This window comes from Lepeophtheirus salmonis, chromosome 3 (assembly GCF_016086655.4).
Source record: "Lepeophtheirus salmonis chromosome 3, UVic_Lsal_1.4, whole genome shotgun sequence".
NCBI classification, from domain to species: Eukaryota; Metazoa; Arthropoda; class Copepoda; order Siphonostomatoida; family Caligidae; genus Lepeophtheirus; species Lepeophtheirus salmonis.
The window spans coordinates 43,545,811-43,567,134 of record NC_052133.2 but is presented as its reverse complement, the minus strand read 5'-3'; positions in this window follow the sequence as shown (position 1 = coordinate 43,567,134).

Below are 21,324 nucleotides of genomic sequence, written 5' to 3'. Positions count from 1 at the left end.
AAAACATAATTGATTAAATAATTACGTAGGTTGGCTATATTGATATTTAGCCCTAATAATGAAAATGCGAATATTTATAATCAAAAATGGTTTTATTGTTTTCAAAGTATTTTCCACCATGATGTATACAGTTTTGCTTGTGCTCAAACCAACTGTCAAAGTTATTTTTCCACTCCGATTGAGACACATCCAAACATAGTTTTTAAACGCTTCAACAGCATCTTCTGGCGACAAAAAGCGTTAACCACACATTTTTTTCTTTATGTACGGGAATTTAAAAAAAAGTCATTGGATGCCAAGTCAGGGCCTTCCGGTGGATAACCCACCAAAAGGAAGTTTTGGCCGGTCAAAAAGGTGCTGGTTTGAGCCGATATGTGAGAGCTCGCATTGTCATGGATAACAATGATTTGTCTTCTCTTGTTCGTTTTTCAAATTTCTACGAAGACTTCTGGCAAACAAATTGTGATATACCACTCAGAATTGGCCGTCTTACGATGCTCAAGTGGAACAGTCACCACATCACCAGTTTTGCCTAAGGAACTGGCGACGATTTGCTTCGAGGTGCTGCTTCCACGAACAACTTTCGTTAGATTTGGCTCGTCTTCGAAGACCCATACGGTCAATTGTTGTTTTGTTTCGGATTCATACGCATAGATCCATGAAATGTTCACTTGGGACAATCTTATAAACGTCTTTTGAAGCACCGTGAGCGTATTTTTCAACATTTCTTTCACAAATCGACACGAGCCTTCTTTTGAGCGATTGTTAAATTGTTCGGAATCCAACGAGAATAAACTTTTTTTAAGGGCAGGCGTACATGCAATATCGAATGTATGCTGGTGGAAGAAATGCCCAAGGATGCCTCTATCGCACAGTATGTTACATAAAGATCTTCCATTATCACTTCAGGCACGGCATCAATGTTCTCAGGCACAACGACCGTTTTTGGACAATCTTCACAGAATTCACCTTTGAGCGAGCGTAGCCAACGATTGAATTCATTAAACCAGTTTTCCACAGTTCTATAGAGTGGTGCTTTATCGTCGTACAAAGATTTAATTTCATTAATGCACTCTTGTTGTGATAATGCACGTCGAAAGTTGTGAAAATTGATTGGACAAAAATGTTCACGACTTCATTCCATTATTTTGCCAAATTAATTTTTTCAAATGTGTTATAGTGTTCAGTTAACTACTAAAACTATTCAATATTTTTAATTACTTTTATTTATAAATGAATAATTGGGATAACGTCTGTAAGGTTTAAGTCCTTCTTTGTACTTTTTTCATATATTAATTATTGAGTTTTTGTAAAAATGGCGTTGACCTTGCCTTCCTTCTTCCCACAATAGTTTCCTAAAAATTCCTTTCATCTATTTGTAGCTCCAAAATTCTCCAGCAGTCCATATGAGATCCGCTCATTAGTTCCACCTAAAAGCCTGCAGCTCCAGAAAAGATGGTCAGTAGTCTCACTTACTTCATCACAAAACAGAAAATACTCCTCTGGGAAAGCAAAACTTGTTTATTCTGTTTCAACTGTCGTTTGATGCATTATGAAACCCTGTAACTAAAAATTAGGGGCATGAATTTGTAATTGAATGTTACTACAAGTTTTGGGTATCCACTCTTTCAATGATGAATTAAGAATTTGTATAGAAGGTGGTACAAAATTAGGCTACAAACAGTATGTAATATTTGAGCCTCCCTGGTAGATAAACCCACAAGGGAAGTAACGAGGGATTAATAATAGTTGGTTTACTGTCATTCAGGATCCCTGCGTCACCTTGCAAAGCGAAAACTTATGTTATTTTAATTTTATAAATAAATATAGTAAATCGTGTTGCATCATAATGTATTACGTAACATTGACTACATATATTGCTGTATTAATCATCGGAAGATATATAAATATAAATTTTGAATTATGGAATCATTTTGAAGGCATTATTAATGTTGTTGTGTTGGAGATGTATCAAGTTATTTAATCAATCAATTGTAATGATGATTTTTTTATTCCGGTGATGATGAGAGTCGCATAAGCTAGGAACACATCTACGTCTATCCATTTGTTATGGTGTTGGGGGCTCTACATACGTTTTAAACTTATGTACATACTTGATAATGTAAAGCATTTGATATGATGTTGAAAAATAACTAACAATTAGTCAGGATTCACCCAAGGAAGATTGCAACGTGGAGTATCTTATTCAGAAAAAATAGATTGACTCTCAGAATTTTGATTATTGAGGTAGTTAACTTAAATTAAAATTAACTAAATTATGGTATATATCAATGTGGCCCTTTTATTTTGAGGGAAAAATTGGAAAGACCCGTTTTTTTTAATGAGCTCACATTATATCAGAGTTGGAAATTTGAAAAGTAATCTACACTCCCCTCGGGCGTATTCTTTACCCCTCCCGATTTTTTGGAATTGGTACTCTGAAGAATGAATTTTATTTTTTTAAGAATGATATAACTCCTGGGTAGTTAACTTTCTTTTCTACTAAATTCAATTATTATTAAACCCCGATTGAACATTCATGTGTGCTCATAAAAGACGGAGATACACCTTGAGAATTTGATGCAGAGTTATAATTGTAAGTCCTTGCTGTACTAAGAGTAGAATTGAGGATTGACATTTGAGTAATTCTTGACAATGTTCTTCTTTATTTCCTTCACCACCTCCTCTCTCGTCACAGCTGAGTGTAGCTGGTCTAATGACACGTCATGACAGCTAAGCGGCTCTCCTCCTAAACATTCATCAAATTGTGACGGTTACAATGTTGACTTTTGGTTTTTAATATGTTATAAGTTACGGGATTTTAATGATCGTGGATCCCAAAAATATCAGTTACTTGATTAGAGAAGTAAATTGCGATATTGCATTGATGAAGATTTGAAAGAGTTTAAAATTGCTCCAAATTACGAAATGACAAGGCTAAAATATTTGTCTAACAGTATTGTTCCAACCATATTTCAGAAAGTGAAAATAAAAGACTAAAGATTCTGTCAATCAAGCTAAACATACATAGTCAAATCCGGAAATAATAAAAACAATCTTATAGTCAATGTTCTCTCCGATTCCAATTTTTTAATACAAAAAAATACTTTCCATAGAAGAAACAGGAAGTAAAGAATCCGTCTAAAATTAACTTTTCCAATGCTAATTGAACAAAGATAGTCACACTTTTTAATTATACATTTAAAAAGAATCTGTATTTATATTTTTCTGATTCATAGCCAAACTCAAATTAATTTATTCTATTAGGGTGCCCTTGGCCACAAAGATGTAAACGATACTCTTGCAAAAAGAGTTGCAAGTATTACAAATAAAGTTTGGGCCCATGGCAGCCCACTCCTCGTTGACAGAGGTCTTCATGCCTTCAATGTTCAGGTGACAGATACTACAGTCCCATCTCTCTGTGTGTGGTCATAAAGAACAGTCGAGGGGATTGACATTAAGACTGTATGGTGGTCACATTATCGTGTAATTTTCACAGTGTGAGCGGGGCCCCATCTTGCAGAAAAACAATCTTTCGTCAGGAAAATATGCCTGGACCCAGGAATGCAGGTTAGCCTTGAAAACTTTGGTGTGTATGGATGCTGTGAGTCTGAAACCTTTGAGAACCGGAGCAGGGGCGCCATAATACCGTTGGCCGTAAGAATACCTAAAGCCATGGCCGATGCTGAGTGTTCGGTGGAGCTCACCGTTCGGAGGTCCTCATTGATTTCTGTAAAGCTGACATAACGATCATTACGGTCACTGTATATCTTTGTTCGAGTGTGATCCTTAGGGCCAGAAGACGTGATGCCCTAAGCCTAAAATGTCACTGCGATCACATTTCTAGTCGGATTTAAACAAATCAAAAAGTAGCAGGTGCTTGAGATACATGGCTACTTATACAATCACAGACAGTTATCATTTCCTCACACATAATCTCTCAATTCAATATAATACAAATGTGGAAGTTTAAAGATTCCGCCCGGTATATTGTATATTTAATATTTTATCAAATGAGAGCCTCATTACTTAAATCTTGAATAAGACTAAAACCAATGGTGTGACCATCATAAACGGCACCCAGAACGGCTATTGAATTTTCAGTTCTCTCTTTTCATAAAAATGAAAACCACAAATAATATTTAACACTTTAATTCTTGGAAACATGTTTTTTACCTTTTACAACTACAAAATAAAATTTTCATTTAAATAATTGTGTGGTTAAAATATTATGGCTTGTATTATAACAATCATACACCACTTACATATTTATGATGTTACACATCAAAAGGATGTTTACAAATTTGGTAACTCGAATTCGTTTCAAATAAAGAAATATTTTATAGAAATTATTATAAATAATAAAAGTATAATTTTTGAACCTTGAATAAATCAAATTATAGCTTGCTGGTCCCTCAAAAAATGATGTCAAAATGATTTTTAAATAAGGATGAAGTTTTACAGCATATATGTATTTCTAGTTGGTTAATTAAAATTTACGAGTGCTTAAAATGGATGAAATAGTGAAAAATAGATTATAATCTTAAATAGTTAGTGTGCCCACAAATTAATTGCAAAGTAATTGATAATTAGCTACTTTGTCAATTAATCAATCAAATGGAGCCACTTAAATGGTAACCGGTAAATACCACTAATGACATATTTTGTAGTTTAGATAGAACAAGTTTAGGAACTTTGCTTTAAGGAACATCTGTAAACATTATAGAAAAACACAGTTCTGACCACCAACTACAAAGAAACATGCATTATAAATAGGATTTACATATCTCGTGATAAATACTAAAATAGAAACATTAGTAAATACAAAAATTAGCATTCATTAATTCAATTTATAAAAGAACCGGCTAGACTACATTGGCACTATGTCCGGTGTTGCCTTGGACATAAAAAAATTAGAATTAATTAAGAACTCTTTTGCTTCATATAAAACATAAATAAAGACTGTAAATTTCCTAGAACTATTCTTGCGCATGTTACACACTTTTTTAAAGGAGATTAAAAGGTTATGAACACAAACAATATTCAAGATAAATTGTCGTTCGCTCAGCTCTCATATTACTAACAAATATAATTTGTCTTATTTTGTCTTGTTTATTTCTTCTCAAAGTCTTATAATCTACACAGACCGAACTTTGCATTTAATAAATACATAGATATACCACGGTGTTACCTCTAAAACACAAAAATACTCTACGTATTTCGTTGTCAGCTGTCGATTCCCTCTTCTCCCTTGATAGGTCTCGGCTGTTTCATAATTTATTCTTTTCATAAATACATAAAATAATAAGTTATTCTATACTTGTGCTTCGTTTTTCAAATAATTTGAGTTCAATTTTTTGTTGATCCCTTGTCGTCTATGTATAAAATATGTATTGGCCATTTTATTATTTTTATGAAGAAGTTTTGTCTTTTTCTTCATAGAATTGATATAATAACTAATCATAACTTATCTATTAATAAAATATTACCAAATAATACATTATCGAATAAAATACTATGTAGACTTTAATCATATGTAATTCATTTTAAAAATGGTGAAGAGATAATATGACTGAGATAGTCTGTGAGTATATAAGAGATAAATAGCAGTTGGTATGATTGACTTATTTGCCTAACTACCAGCCTTTAACTCCTTTTTCTTTTCTGTTTTACCAAAAAGAACTGCTTATTGCTACATTGTTATTTCCTTGATCAAATAGTCATGCAGTTCCAAACATTTGAAGCACACTAAAAAATGATGCAGCAACAGACATTAAGACTGATAATCTTTGCTTCATTATTAAAGATGGAGGATGACATTCATAACAAATTTAAGACGAGACTATCCAAGAGAGTAGTGCAAGTCAAGGATAGGGCAAATAACAATAAGTGAGGGATTTTGCAAGGCTAGGCAGTGCTCTGTCATTTAATGGCTTATTTTAACGGAATTAAAGTACTTACTTGAAAATTAATAAATAGTCGGCCGATTAATCGGTAATCATTCAAATTGCTTATCGAGTTATCGAAATGAAATAAAATTCGTTTGATTTTTGGGACAAAGGTTTCCTGTCTTGTAGAAATAATATTTGAGTATATTTAGGATATCTACTTTATTTTTCTTAACTGGTAATTATAATGTTTTAACAAGAAAGTTGCTTATGTCTTCATTTTGTAATCCTTTTTTAGATATTCTCCTTAATAGTTAAAATTTAGATCATTTTGACCGTTTCAGAATATACAGGGAAGGAACTAAGGGAAAATGTACGTGGCCTTTTTGGATTTTAGGTGCATAAATTGGATAGGAAAAGTACTTCGGAGTTTTTTATTAATGGAATTCAATTTTTTTTTGTTTTTTTTTGTTTTTCTTCATAAATTGTTTTATTCTTTACTCCACATTTAATTTAAAACTACGTGTTAAAACAAAAGAAGCAAGGCTTTTATATTTTTAGAATATTCTAGAAGGCAATCGTTATTTTAGCGTAATAAGTTTTGTTAATGTAATGCATGTTGTTGCATTTCTGGGACCGTAACGAACGTTTCTAAACCTGTACGTGTATGATTGTTGTGCTGTACTGGCATAATCGTTATTTTCCCTGGTAGTACTTTAACATTTGGTGTACCCGCAAGGGTGCAAGTTTACTTATTACGTTCTAACTGGTGATTGTTTTTGAATTATATGTTTATTTTTTATATTCTTATATTATATACTTTTAGGTAAGTAAAAAAACAAAAAAAACATTTGTCTGTTATATAATTTGGAACGGAAAAATTGAATAACAGATATATATTGACGAGAATCTTCTACATTTAAAATAGCATTATTGCAAAGAAAATATTATAAGTATATTTTAATTCATAAATATATATTTTATTATACATTAAACAGGGAGGTGTTAACACCATGACGAACTATTAAAAAATGAACAAAAACGAAAAAAGAGCACACGCAACAATTTTTTTTTCCTTTTTTTTTTTTAGTGCTAAACTTAATTTTTTTCTTTATAAAAAAATCTTATTTAATTATTGATAAATACGGAGTGGGGGTTAATTGTCAGGCTTACACTGTTATTTTACTGTACGCTTTATTTTTAGATACCGAGAGTTCATATTTTGAACAATTATAATCATAACCCCCACCCCACTCCCTCCCTCCCTTTCTCCATCCCTAAAACCGGCACTAATTTAGCTCCTTGGTACTAATTTAGCTCCTTGTGAGAAGAAGGTTGTTGAATTACAAAGTCTTTGTTTGTTAAAGGATATCAGAAAAGATTATTGATTATTTGCTAGACATATATTTGCATACATACATTGTACATTAGGCCGGTTTGTTTTTCATCTTTTTTTCGAATTTCAATTACGGCTAATGCTCAAAACTTGTGACATGATAAGAAAATAACCTATTCATAATTAAATTGTCCCTACAAGGTCATTTTTAATAGGTCGCACATCCCGACCTAAAATTATTAAATAGGCTAACACTTTAATTTGTAAATATCATGGCTGTGGAGTAGGGAAATAAAATGCCATACTCCGACTTCAGTATTTTGATTTTCTCCGATTCCGACTCTAACACACAATTGTTTAATAATACATTTTGTAGTCTATATAAGTACTATTGAGTCATTTGAATTTAAAGACTCTAAATAGAAACTAATTCATAGCTATAGGTTAAATGTAATATGTACTAATATGTAGTTAGTTATATGTAAAAATAATTAAGAGTGATATTAAGAAAATATACAATATTTAACAAGATGAGGAACAAATGAAATGGATCAAAATCTATCTATTTCTAATACATTATAGAGTTTCTGAACATAATTTATGTACTTGTAACATAGAAACAACAATACAAACAGCCTCAGTGCAACATTACTTTTTACTCTAATGACATGAACTATTCACAAGACTAATTAATGAACTAGCATGGCTAATGGCTATACTCTACCCAATATACTAATAAATTATTAGTACTTAATACCTATAATTTATAACCATTTATAAAAAAAACTTTATTGAAACACAATTTAAGCCTTAGATTATAAATAAAATATATTTATGTTATAACAATTCTTGTAGCCGGAGTCGGTACAAATTTTCTGACTCCGGCTAATAAGGACTCCGATTCTCATATTCATACAAGAGGACATTTTTTTAATATATATAAGTATTTTGTTAATGCTTCTAACCTTTAAGTTTTTTTCTAAAATTGTCTTATTGAGTAAAAAAGAGGAAAAACTGAAATACCTTTTAGACCCGTGTATAGCCTGTCTGTTTTGAAAGGAAAGATCATAATTTTTTTTGGTATCCTCTCGTTTTGCTCCATAGGGTATCTTTAGAATAAACTCTATCTATATTTTTAATTGTTTAAAATAATTACTATCATAATTAAGTAATATAAAGTAAGAATTAATGTTGTATTTTAATCATTTTTTCACGCAGTAAAGAACTTTTGTCTCCTTTCAAACTCTGAACTAGATGTGCTATCTAAAGAGAACATTACAGGAGAATGAAATTTTAGGTGCATAGCGAACTAGCTGTAATCAGAATGCGAAAGATGTTGAAAAACAAACCTGCCTATATAATAATATATATGGATGAATGTGTAAGGTATATAAGAAATTATAGATTCATTACATTGATGTATTATGGATATTTTTGAACAATTGCTTTGCATAAATTCATTTCAAAGGAATTTGGTTGATTTGTTTATTTAATCATCCAAGAAGTGTGCGTCTTTCCATTAACAAAAAATATGAATATACGGTGTGAGTGGTAATTTTTCGGCAAGTTTTATTTGAGTCGAGCAATATCTGAGGGCTAAAAGAAAATCAAAATATATTAGGTGATAAAATTAGTTTTTCACTAACCACTAACCTGTCAGCGCTGAAATTTTTTCAAGTAAGAAGGTAATTATTAGAGTTGTCCAAAATATAACTTTTTAGAACTGCACAAAACTTACAGTAGTAGCAATCTGAGCAGTTTTATTTATTCTCCAACGCCAATATCATTACTCATTAGTTATTGCGAAGGGAAGTATCAAAGCAAATTGTGTGATCTGAGGAATAATGGATACTAATATTGAGGATGTCTTGGTGATATATTAATGTAAGTATCAAAGTTAATAGAAATACAAGGATATACCATAATGTTTTTAAAACTGATTTTTGACTTCCACCACGCTTTTAAATAGTGATGTCAAAGCGTATAACTGATAACAAGAGGGCCGTTTGAAAAGTGCGTGCAAAGTCCGATACTGGTGCGTATCGAGGTTATGTTTAGTTAGTAGTATTTCTATGAAGATTACCCATCAAATTCATGCCAGATCGGTCTATTCTTTCTGTTTGGCATTTCTTTGAATAGAGGAATTGGCTAGAATGATTATGGCAACTGTCTTTTAGATTTTTTACAAGAAATAATCCTAATCCAAGTTCTGGAAAAAGGTAAAAATATTACAAGTGCATGTTATCCATCGTTAATGGACTGTTTGAAAACAAAGCTGCAAGAAAAACGCGTACGATTGGCCCGCAAAAAAGTCCTTTCCATCACGACAATGCACCAGCTCCCACTTCAAGAGATGTTGTAATAAAATTAATAAAAAAAAACCATTCCAAAAATTATGAAACCAGTTATAAACTTTTCTGATTGAAGGTACAGAGTTCTCATAATGTTTATCAAGCTTCTTTTTTGTCTCTTGAGACGTTGTGCCTTTCAGAAAGTAATTTTTAATCAATACAAAATTATTTTTAGTCAATTTTTTGAAAATCACTCTATTTCCTCGATTCAAACAAATCCCAAACAGAAAGAAATAGGCCAAATTGCCTGAAAATTGGTGTGTCTCCTTCCAAGAGATGCTACCATTTAAACATACGCTAATACGCGTCAGTAGTGTCATCTCTGGGACTGTGCATGTACTTTTCAAACGACTCCCGTGGATAGCCTTCCTTGGCTGTTACTGTCAAAATACCATTGTTATACACTATGAATCAAAATTTACCCGACATGCCCAGCAGTCGATACGGTATAAAAAATTGAAAATTCTGGCGCGCCCGATTACTTGATGGTATAACGTTGTATTTTTATTAACCTTGGTAAGTCCCTTTTTACTTGGAGTTGAAGATATTTCTGTCTATGTCTTTACTTAATACGGAATGGGATTAGCGTATATTAGCTTCCTCACAATATCAGAGCTAATCGCAATTTTTCTTAAATAACCTTACGACAGCAAAGCTGTTATCCTTCTAAATATTCTTTAAATTGTAAGGGTACAGCTGCTTAGATCATGTATATTGAGAGGTGAAACCATATTTTTTCAAGCAAAAAGAAAATGTTGATTTCAAGGCTTATTGCAAAGTTTTGAGATTAACTGACTTGCCGTAGTCAAATGTCATTGGAAAAAATTATGTATCGACTCGGAAGGGGGCTCTTTTTTAAGCATTTACTAAGCCCTAAGTGTATTGACCCTTTTTAGAACAAGTATTTCTGGCGACATCCTCACTTGATCTCAATCCTTTCAATTATAGTTTGTGGAGCGTTTTTGAGTCTAATGATATTAAAACCTCTCCCATCAATGTGGACGTGTTGAAGGCAAAGACCATGGAGCATTCGAATCAAATGCTCAAGGAATACATAGGAAGGCCTACGCCTTCGAAAATGTGATTTTTCCAACGAGTAGTCGTATAAAGAGAGATCATGTAAGTTTGTTTTTTTAAAAGAGTTTTAAATAAAAAGTACTTGTTTGTACTTTTTTAAACTATTAAATTTCGCAAAAAGCTGTTAGTACACCCTGTAACAAGATTTGAATAAAAGTAGTTTATGAAATCATGATATCCATGAACTTGTGATTGCATGAAAGATATATTTGATTTTAAAATTAGATACTCGCATACTTGAATAATTTAATTAACCTTTATTTGGTTTACCCTCCATTTTAAGTCCAGCTCTGTATTGTACATAATATTTTTTTAATTCGGTTAGTCGTTGGTGAACTTTAATTCAAGATAAAAATGTGAACATCTTTTCTATTTTTAACACGCATATCTGTATAGTGTCTGTAGATATAGATCTAATTAAAAATATAATTCTTTGAATAGATAATATTCCTTCACGAAGCGAGTTTGAAGCGTAACATGCTTATCGAGTATTGGACACTCAAAGTAGTCCTACCAATTACAAAATAAAGCATTCAAGTCATGTACTTATGAAGTAAACAAGACATTATATACAAAATTATGGAAATAGTCTTATATTCAATGAAAGTTTAATAACATATGTTGTACATCAACATAAAATAAAACTTGTGACATAAATCAATCATGAAAATGAGATATTTTTTTTTTTAATATTCTGGTAAATATGTATGAACAGCCTTATATTTTGTAGATATAACCTTTGAACTGATGACCTTTGAATTCAGACTTACAGGAAAGGATGAGATTTTCCGAGTTACTAGTTATGGTTAGGGATGTGATTTGTGTAGAGAACGAGGATATTTCTGATTTTAAAACCCTTGTTAACATCAACTACCTGTGTTATTAGATTTTTTCAAAAAATTAAATTTAATACTACTATAGATAGAAAGTCCTTCTATATTTAAATATAGGCTCCATATATGCTGCAATATTGGGTACCCAACCATCCTCGTTTACCCGAAAATATCCTCTTTTTACATCATTTCCTGAGCGTAAATATAGAGACCGTAGCTACTTATATGAGGATTGTGCATTCTCAAAAAATTGTTTCTTAATATTTCTCCTGTCTCTTCTGTAGCCCGGACCCTTGAGCAGTGTTTCCCAATTTTATTTTTAGTTCCAACCTTAAAATATTTGGCTAGTCAATGTACAACCCCTACAATAAGGTGATAATTCAATAACATTTTGTGAAGAAGTAAAAAATTGAGGGTTGCAATTTGTTCTTTTAGATAAAAAAAATACAATTCACAAAGTTTGACAAATTTGTATGAATATTTAGAGGTAGCTCAACGGCCCTGAAGTTTTGATATTTTACGTATTTTAGGAAAAAAACGTGATTTTCTTTTAATATTATCCATATACTACACAGTACAGCTTGTTAGTTGATTAACAAATTTAGTTAAGTTAAACTTCTATCAAAAGTTTTTAATAAATGCTGATGATAAATCCTTCTTTATGTGTCTAAAAGAATGATAAAAATATTTAAATAAAATGTAGCATTTTCCCCGATCTCTCTGTTTATCTACGTATCACAGCAAGTGAGCAGTTATTCATAACTACAAAAATTTGCAAGTATGTCTTTTTACTTAGATTAACAAAAAAAATGCTAATTTTGATGACCTTAGTCTGCATTACCTTTTTTGAGGAAAAAAAAATATATATAGGCAGAATAAAGATAAATATTTACAATAAAAATATATTGCAATGAAAATTTAGTAGAAGCTAATTTTTTTTTTTTAAATTACCTTGGAGGTCATTTAAGGCCGAATGCAAGGACATGCAATGTTTCATAAATAAAAGATATGAAATCATTTTTCAAATTGGTTCAAAATTTGCAAAAAAAAAAAAACTGACAAAATTCAAGGTCCTAGGCTTGTTCTTAATAAATAAAGAGTTCGAAAAACAAGCTCTAAAGAGAGATTTAAAAAAACATCCGATATTAAGGCAGCATTCCAATCAGGGGAGGCACAAGCAACAGCTGTTTTCAAAACGATATAATCAAAATCTGTTTTTCGAGCTCGGTCATATGAAAGTTCAATAAGCGTATCTTTCATATCAGCCCACCGATGATTATCTGTGGGGATAAAAGGGGCGTCCCAAATTATATTTTTGACTAGCACAATCTTCTGGGAAATACTTTTAAAAAGATCGAGAAGAGACTCATAGAAATTATTAACAATCAACAATATGTAAGTTTTGATTGCCAAAATCTAAATTATATTATTATTTTTATATAAATCATATTATGCCCCCTCCGTTGTGCCCCGCAACCCCCATTTTGGGAGCCACTGCTCTATAGTACGGTAAATTTAAATTTCTGGGATAGGTTGAGATACTCACAGTTATATAGGGATGTGATTTTAATAGAGCGCGAGGAGAAGGCGAGATCGAGGCTAATGACCAAACATGTACATCCGGTGTGTTTTTTTTGGCTGTCCCTTGAATTTTTAATGGGTAGTATAAAGAATGAATTTTCTTTTCCTTAGCAGTTGTCATTATTATTTAATTCCTCAGTAGTGAACATCCTTCTCTAAATAGATTCAATTATATTCAAAACCAGTTTGTACGTTCGTGTGTGCTCATAAAAGACAGAGAGTAATCCTGAGGATTTGTTGCGTAGTTTTAATTGTAAGTCCTTGTTGGAGTCAGAGTAGAATTGGGGATTGATATCGGAGTAATTCTAACAAATGTCCTGGTTTATATCCTTTTTAACCTTCCTCTCTTGTCATAGCTTATGAATGAAACGTCATGATCATTATTCTTTTGCTCCTCAAAACATTCTTACTATGGTTACAATGTTAATTTTTGGTTTTCTTTTTTTTTTAACATACCCCTTTCACAGTGGATTTTTTACTTTGCTAATACCATGACTGAATTAAGGCATTGTTTATAGTATATACCTGATATATAACTCAGGTAGGAAAAGAGAAAAGGAAATACTATTATTGAGACTTTAACTTTTTACATTTGAAAAATGACATTCGTAAAAGGATAATATTAGAAATATTTTTATAATTATAAAATATAATATTATTATATATAATTGTGTCATTCATTAATAAAAATTATACTATCAGTAACAGGAATTGCTCTTTGAGAGAAAAATATGTAAGCACCACGACATTTTGAGGAAAAAAACCTGTTTTTTATTTACAAAAATATCATCTGTGCCTACAATCTAGTTTAATGGCAGACAAAATATTTGAAATTTAAAATATTATTAAATATTAACGATTTTATATATTTTTTATTACCACAAAAGTTTATAACATTTTATAAACGAGTACATTCAGATTCATTAGAACGTCATTGCTTCATAATTAGGTCCAAATTATTGATAAATGTATTAAATAATGTAATAAGAATACCCCTGTCTTTGCTGTTATGCTTTCGGGTGTGAGTTTATATCCTCATTGTATATAATAATAATTCCGTTTGGAAAATAGCTACGCCATGTTTATTTTTTCATTTGAAATTTAGAAACGTCATTCGCATATATTTCATCATAGAGCAATATACAATTGATCAGTAATTATCCAAATTTATTATTAAAATAACTGTAATAAAAAATAACTGATTTACATCGCAAAGTCATCGTCAGGAATGTAACTCATTTTTAACAAAATGGTCTTCCTAATAAGCAAAATATGCCTTATTGGTTAGGTAGCAATCATGTGGACATCTTGATACAATGATAATTTGGCCATATTTTTTCGTTGCCACGTTACTGTTAATGGATATCGCACCATGTTATAGGATTTTTATTTGCCCCAATTTCAAGGTATGGAATGGCAAACAGGTAGTTTCATCATGACAATGCCACTTGTAACACAGCAAACGTTACAATCGATTTATTGTGAGTGCGTTATTTCGAGAAATGGACCAGTTGATTGGCCGCCTCGATCGTACGATTTAAACAACATTAAATTATTTATTTGGGGGTCACATTATGTCATTTGTGTACACCAGTAAGCCGGCGACGTACGAAGAGCTCAGAGAAAATACCGTGAAATTGCTGGATATTCGTCAATTTTTTTAGAAAAAGTAGTGGAAAAAAGGGTTCAGCGATTACACGTCTTTAGACGCATGCGGTTGTCGTAATAGACAAATCGATTATCCTTAATATATATATATATATGTATATAATTTGAACTGCAAAATCTTTAACCGTTTGTTTATTTATTAAAAAAATTGAACTTATTTTAATGAAACCCCCTTCATACCTAGGCTGATATTTATATTTCTGCCCTCATAATGGAAATGCGAATATTTATCATCAAAAATGGTTTTATTGTTTTTCAAAGTATTATCCAGCATGATTTATACAATTTTGATTGTGCTCAAACCAATTGTCAAAGTTATTTTTCCACTCTGGTTGAGACACCTCCAATACATGGTTTTTAAACGCTTCAACAGCATCTTTTGGCGATGAAAATAGTTGACCACACATTTGTTTCTTGATGTGCGGGAATAAAAGAAAGTCATTGGGTGCTAAGTCAGTGTTGTCGGCGAATAACCCATCAATTAGACGTTTTGGGCGGTCAAAAAGGCGCTTTGTGAGAGCTTGCATTGACATACTGAACAATGATTCGTCTTCCTTTGTTCGTTTTTCGAATTTCTCCAAAGACTTCAGGCATACAAATTGTGATGTACCACTCGGAATTGACCATCCTACGATCCTCAAGTGGAACAGTCGCCACATGACCAGTTTTGTAGAAGAAACAGGCGACCATTTGTTTCGAAGTGCTTCTTCCACTATTGAATTCATTAAACCAGTTTTTTACAGTACTATAGGATGGTGCTTCATCGCCATACAAAGATTTAAGTGCATCAATGTACTCTGTTGGTGATAATCCACGTCAAAAGTTGTGAAAAATGATCACAGGAAAATATTCACGACTTTATTCCATTTTTTTGCCAAATTAATTTTTTCAAGTCACTGTAAACAACACAAATGATGGTCGTACGTCAAAACATTCTGAGTACGATTACGCAATAAAAATATCAAATTTAGCAATTTTGGCATTGAATGACCCTCATAATTCAGTTATGAGGGTATTCTCTACTATGAAATAAACAATAGTTCATCAATGGTTGAGAATTGTATTTCTACATACTGATATGATGGCATTTTCTACTTTTGAAGGAAAAGTTCAGAGATACAAAATAGATCAAAACAATGTCTTTTGTATTAAGTCTAATTTAAATAACTATTTAAATGTACAAGCTTATTTCACCAAAGTAACAAAAGATTTTTGTCATATTCAACCTGAATCCCAGTGTCAGAGTGCATTTTATCAGTAATTTCCCGCAATTAATTTTTAAAAATAAGTGGCCTACACAGGAGCACCCACAGGATTATATATATATATTCTTTTTGTGGGTGAGGGAGCTTGATTTTTTAAATTATTTTGAAAAATTTAATTTCAAATATTAAATTTTTTATAAAAATAGATTCATAAAAATCATACTAAAATGTGTTTTTTAAGTTCGTCTTCTTCAAAAACTTGCTCTTATTGTCAAAACTAAAGCAATTATATAAAAATAGTCATTTTTTTATTGTTAGTCTCGACTTAATAAAAACTTCACAAAGTCATGTTCTTGGTTAAAATAGTTTTGATCCAACATTAACACATTCAGTACATAAAGCTTAGTTATGTAAGGATGATGATTTCCTTGAGTTTTATGTCCATTTAGCCTTGGCCATAAAATGCACACGTCTTCGTCATATTTGGTGTTTCTACAAAAATATATGTATAATTTTTTTTATTTCACTTAAGCATCAAGATAAATAGAATTGAATATTTCCTTAATAGTTTTAAATATATCTATATATATATTTTTTCTAGACATTTGTCTGTCTGTCTGACTCCAGAATGGCTGGATGGAATGAGTGGATTTTTTGGTTGTCATTCTCTTAGGACATTGTAGTAAAAATTGGCAACTTCTTTTCTACTCTAAGAACCAAAATGTGCTTAAATACTAATTCTGTTTCAATATTAGCGGAACATTATTTTTTATTTTTTTGAAAAATATGGATATTATAAAATATGTCCCTTGCCGAAAAATTAAAGACCTTTTCTTTTAAAAGGAGCCATTAAGTCTCAATAAGTATTTTTAGTTTTCCCTTTTGAACATAGATTCATGGCAAGACCAAGCAAGATTAGGAGTACTATCTTGAAATAAAAGTTGTTGAGTCTATTGTCTCATACAACACAGACAACACATATTTCCTGTCCTAGACTCCAGTCCGTCCATAACGCCAACTTTTTGCAGAGAAACTAAAGGATTTTTATGAAGTTCTATAATAATTAAATTCAAACATGGCATACCTGGGGATTAGAAGCACATGAGTAAAAAACCATAAAACAAAATTATGACATTATATTTACATAAATTGTTTTAAATATATAACAACTAATAAAAAAAAAGTTTTTTATAATCAATCTAAAGAAAAATCATAAATACACTAATTATGAGACTCGGTTCAGGAACAATCTTTGGATTTTTTCTAGACCAATTGTTTAGTCCAGACCAGCACGTGATGTACCAATTTTTGTGGGACTCACTCTATGTATCAATTTTTAACAAATATAACAATTTGAGAGTTAGAAATCCTTTAATTTGACCATAGTTAAGGCTTAAAATCATTCTTAATTCATTAAGGCCGGATTAAGTGGACTTCTATGTTTTAAAGAGTTAGAACCAAAGGGAAATACTTATATCTTGATCATCCATCTAAAAAGATGCTCGAATTTTTAGACGCAATGGATGAAAACTACTCTGTTTAAACTTCATAAACGAAGTTACATTGATGGGGAAATCGCTTAGAGAAGTTTGACAAGTTACAAAGATACTTCAGATTGGTCCAATAAAATCCTAACACTTTGAATTTTAAAATTCAACAACATATAATTGATAAATTAAAATAGAATTTTAATAAAATTAATACAATAAATAGTTGTGTGTCTGAGTTATCTTAATCATTAAAGGAACCACCCCTAGCGGAAATGGCGAAATGCCTGGCACCCACTTCTGATTTAGTCCTCTGTCATGGCGTCCCAGTGCTAGCTGACAGTGGCTTTGAGGGCCTCGGTGGTGGGAGGATGGAAGATTGCAGGCATTCCACTCATCATACATCCGGTCTAACAAAAATCATAAAATGTCTCAGGATTTTCAGATCAAAACCAGAATTTCAAAGATTAGATTTTTGGATGTGTTTTTTTTTTTTAAATCCAAAGTTATTCACAAAAAAATTAATTTTTGGAAAAAAATCCTGAATTCTATTTTTTTTTCTGTTATACATAATTTGAAGGAATTACCATTTTTTGAGAAAATAAATCTTTAAAACATATTTTACAGCTATTTTTGTGTAAAAAAAAAATTTCCCTGACCAAAAAAAAACTACTTTTATAAAGCAAAAATTCCTTAATTTGGGGGTGGGGTATACATTCCCTCCAGCCCACCCCTGCAGACGCCCTTAGAAACTCAACACTAATATATAAGTCCCTCTTATTGTAACTCAGACATAATATACACATAATACTAGCCCTGTATAAAATGATTCTATATTGAGGTTAAAATCTTTTTTGTTTTTTTGTTTTCTTCATTTTATCAATATAGATTAATACCTGGTCAAAACATTGGAGTCAGACAGTACCTTTTACCTACATATCCTTTAAGAAAGAGTAAAGGGAACAAGCAAAATACTTCTAACCGTTATACCTCTTACAAACAAACTTAACATATTATATAGTTGAAACAGTTTATACCAGTGGGAGTGCACTAACATAAAAAAAATTGAGTATATCAAAAGTACGTTCCCTGCAAAGTTTGAAAATTCATCTTACTTTTTGAACACATCTCGTTAATCACTACAATAAGTCAATTTTAAAGATATATTTCTCTATGTTGTTTAAAAATAAAATAACTTGTATCGTGTTCGAGCATGCATATTCCCATTTTTCTCATGAATATCGTTGGATTCTTTTTAATGGCCCCTGTACATCTTTTAGATATTTACCTAACCCTTTTGAATGGCTCACAACTTTTTTATACTCCTCCCTTTCCTTCATGTGTTCATATTTCGATTTACGATGTCGGCAATCTTTCAATTTGACCATTGCCCTTTGATCAAAGTATCTACTCCTTCTCTTTGAAGTCCTTGCATCGACATCTGTACTACAATTGGAATATGTAATAATATATCATTTGAAAGCTGAGAGCCTAATACATTTACTTTTATCTTTTTTTTTAACAAATAAGCCCAAATAAGCAATGTTTCAAAACTTCTAAACAACAACATTAACTGTTGGCATCCAAACTTTGTTTGATTCGGGTAGGTGTCCAAGTTTTGTTCAAGCTCAATAGCAATATTTCCTAGATTCATAGGTTAGATGAAGTAAATGAACTACTTTAATGTTTACTTATACTTAGTCAGTACAACTCCATCTTATCAGTTAAAGAAACATTAAAAAAATTCACGCCATTTACGGTTTCATACTACTTAATACCAATTAGTAATTTGAATAGATCCAAATGAAGTCATAGGATTAATGTATAGTTGGTTATCATAATAACTGATGGTGAGATAGTATGCATAGGGGTCCGCAGGATTATATTTTGGGGGTAGCTTCGTATTTGGATTTTTTTTTTGAAGTCCCAATATTAAATTTTTTGAAAAAATATCAATAATCCAATGCTATTTACATAAATATTAAATTTTTTGGAAAAAAAAAAATTAGAAGTGAAATTTTAAATATTAAATTTTCGTAAAAAAATGACAGTTTTTGGAAATTTTAAAGATGAAACTTCAAATATTACTTTTTTCCAAAAAAAAATCAAAAAAAGTCCACAGCTTTTCTCAAGAAATTAATCTTTTTAGAATTAAATTTCAAATTCTATGTCTATCGGCAAAAAAAAAATCAAATATCACATTTTTTGGGGAAAAAAAAAATTTACTCTTATTTTTGAAGCCCCTCTAGCCCAACCCCTGCGGACGCTCCTGAGATGAAGGACATGTATTTAATACAATCTGTTTTTACAAGTTGCAACATCTCCGATATACCTATACATATAGTGTACAATCATATCTTTTGTAGACATACCATAATAATCCTAAGGATTGGTCAAACTATGTATGTAGAAACGACCTTGAAAAGAAATTGAATGTGTTGTGTTGTTGCCTTGGATTATTTTTATGTATACATAAATAATATGATGATTTAAAAAATAAATATTTTTATATGACTTCAAAGCCTGACTTTCATTACTAGTGGTGAAATGTACATTGGTATATACTTGTATGTACATTACATCATTTTCATCATGACGTTTTCATTAAACCCTGAAGGATTTCCATACCACCTTTATTGTAATTTCCAACCTTTTTATCACAGAGAACTGAAAAAATGCCCAAAATCAATTGTTAGTATTTATACAATTTTTCACAAATATAGAATTATTATTCATTAATTAATTCTTGATAATTACTCACATCACCATAACATGAGATAGTTATAATTGTTCTAATAATCAACGTTCAGCATGTCGTTGCCTATATTGCAAATTTCCTTCCCCAAGTTAGAAGAGAAAGGCCAATAATCAGTTGGTAGTTAGCCAAATCATACTCACATTTATCGGATTATTATTGAATAATTGTTCACATCAGCTTAACAAGAGATAATGATTGCAAACTTTCTTTCATAAATTTGGAGGAAAAAGTTCAAAAATTAGTTATTACTCAACAAAATTCCAAACACGATGAGGATGGTCTGAAAAGTTACCGAACTAACTAATATATATGACATTTTTCTGATTTTTATATTTTTCTAAAATAAAATCTCCTTGTATCTTTTTAAACTTTTCCTTGGAATGATCCTATCTTTGTGATCCATCCAAATAGTACTTTGTAGTTTTTCCTCTGCAAAATAATTGTTCACGAGAACCTTTAATTTTGTAGCTCAATTACTCCGAGTTGGATTGATTTTGAAGTGTCAAATTATTATGATAAAAAGCTTTTATTGTACGAATCTATTTAAAGGCTACACTTTCAAAAAAAAAAAAAATGACAGCTAGATATTCGATTCTGTTCATTTTCACAAAAACACTCACATCAATTTGCACTTTGCGTCAAAAATGGCTGAAAATTTGCTGAGTAACAATTAACAGATGCTAGATGGATGTGAGTAACTTTTATTTACAAGTGTTGCCAGCTTCACATTGAGGTTAGAAACTTATCAAATCACCCCGTATTACTATGATTCAATAATTGTTAATATCAATTTGACAAGCAATAATTTTAATTATTCAATTATTCAACATTTAGCACACTGTTATTTATATCGCAACCTTCCCCTCCCAAATTTGGAGATAAGGGCCCAAAATCAGTTGGTCACTATAATTGGCATTCTAGAATTATTATTCAACAATATGTAGTTCAGGTCAGCTTAATAAGAGATAATTGTAATAGTTTGACGACTCAACGTTCAGCACGTTGCTAATTTTATTGTATATTTATAACCTTTCTTCCCAAATCTAAAGAAAAAGGTTCAAAATCACTTGGGCCTTAGCCCAATCATATTCTTAACTAAAGAATAATTATTCAATAATTGTTGATAAATGTTCAAATCAC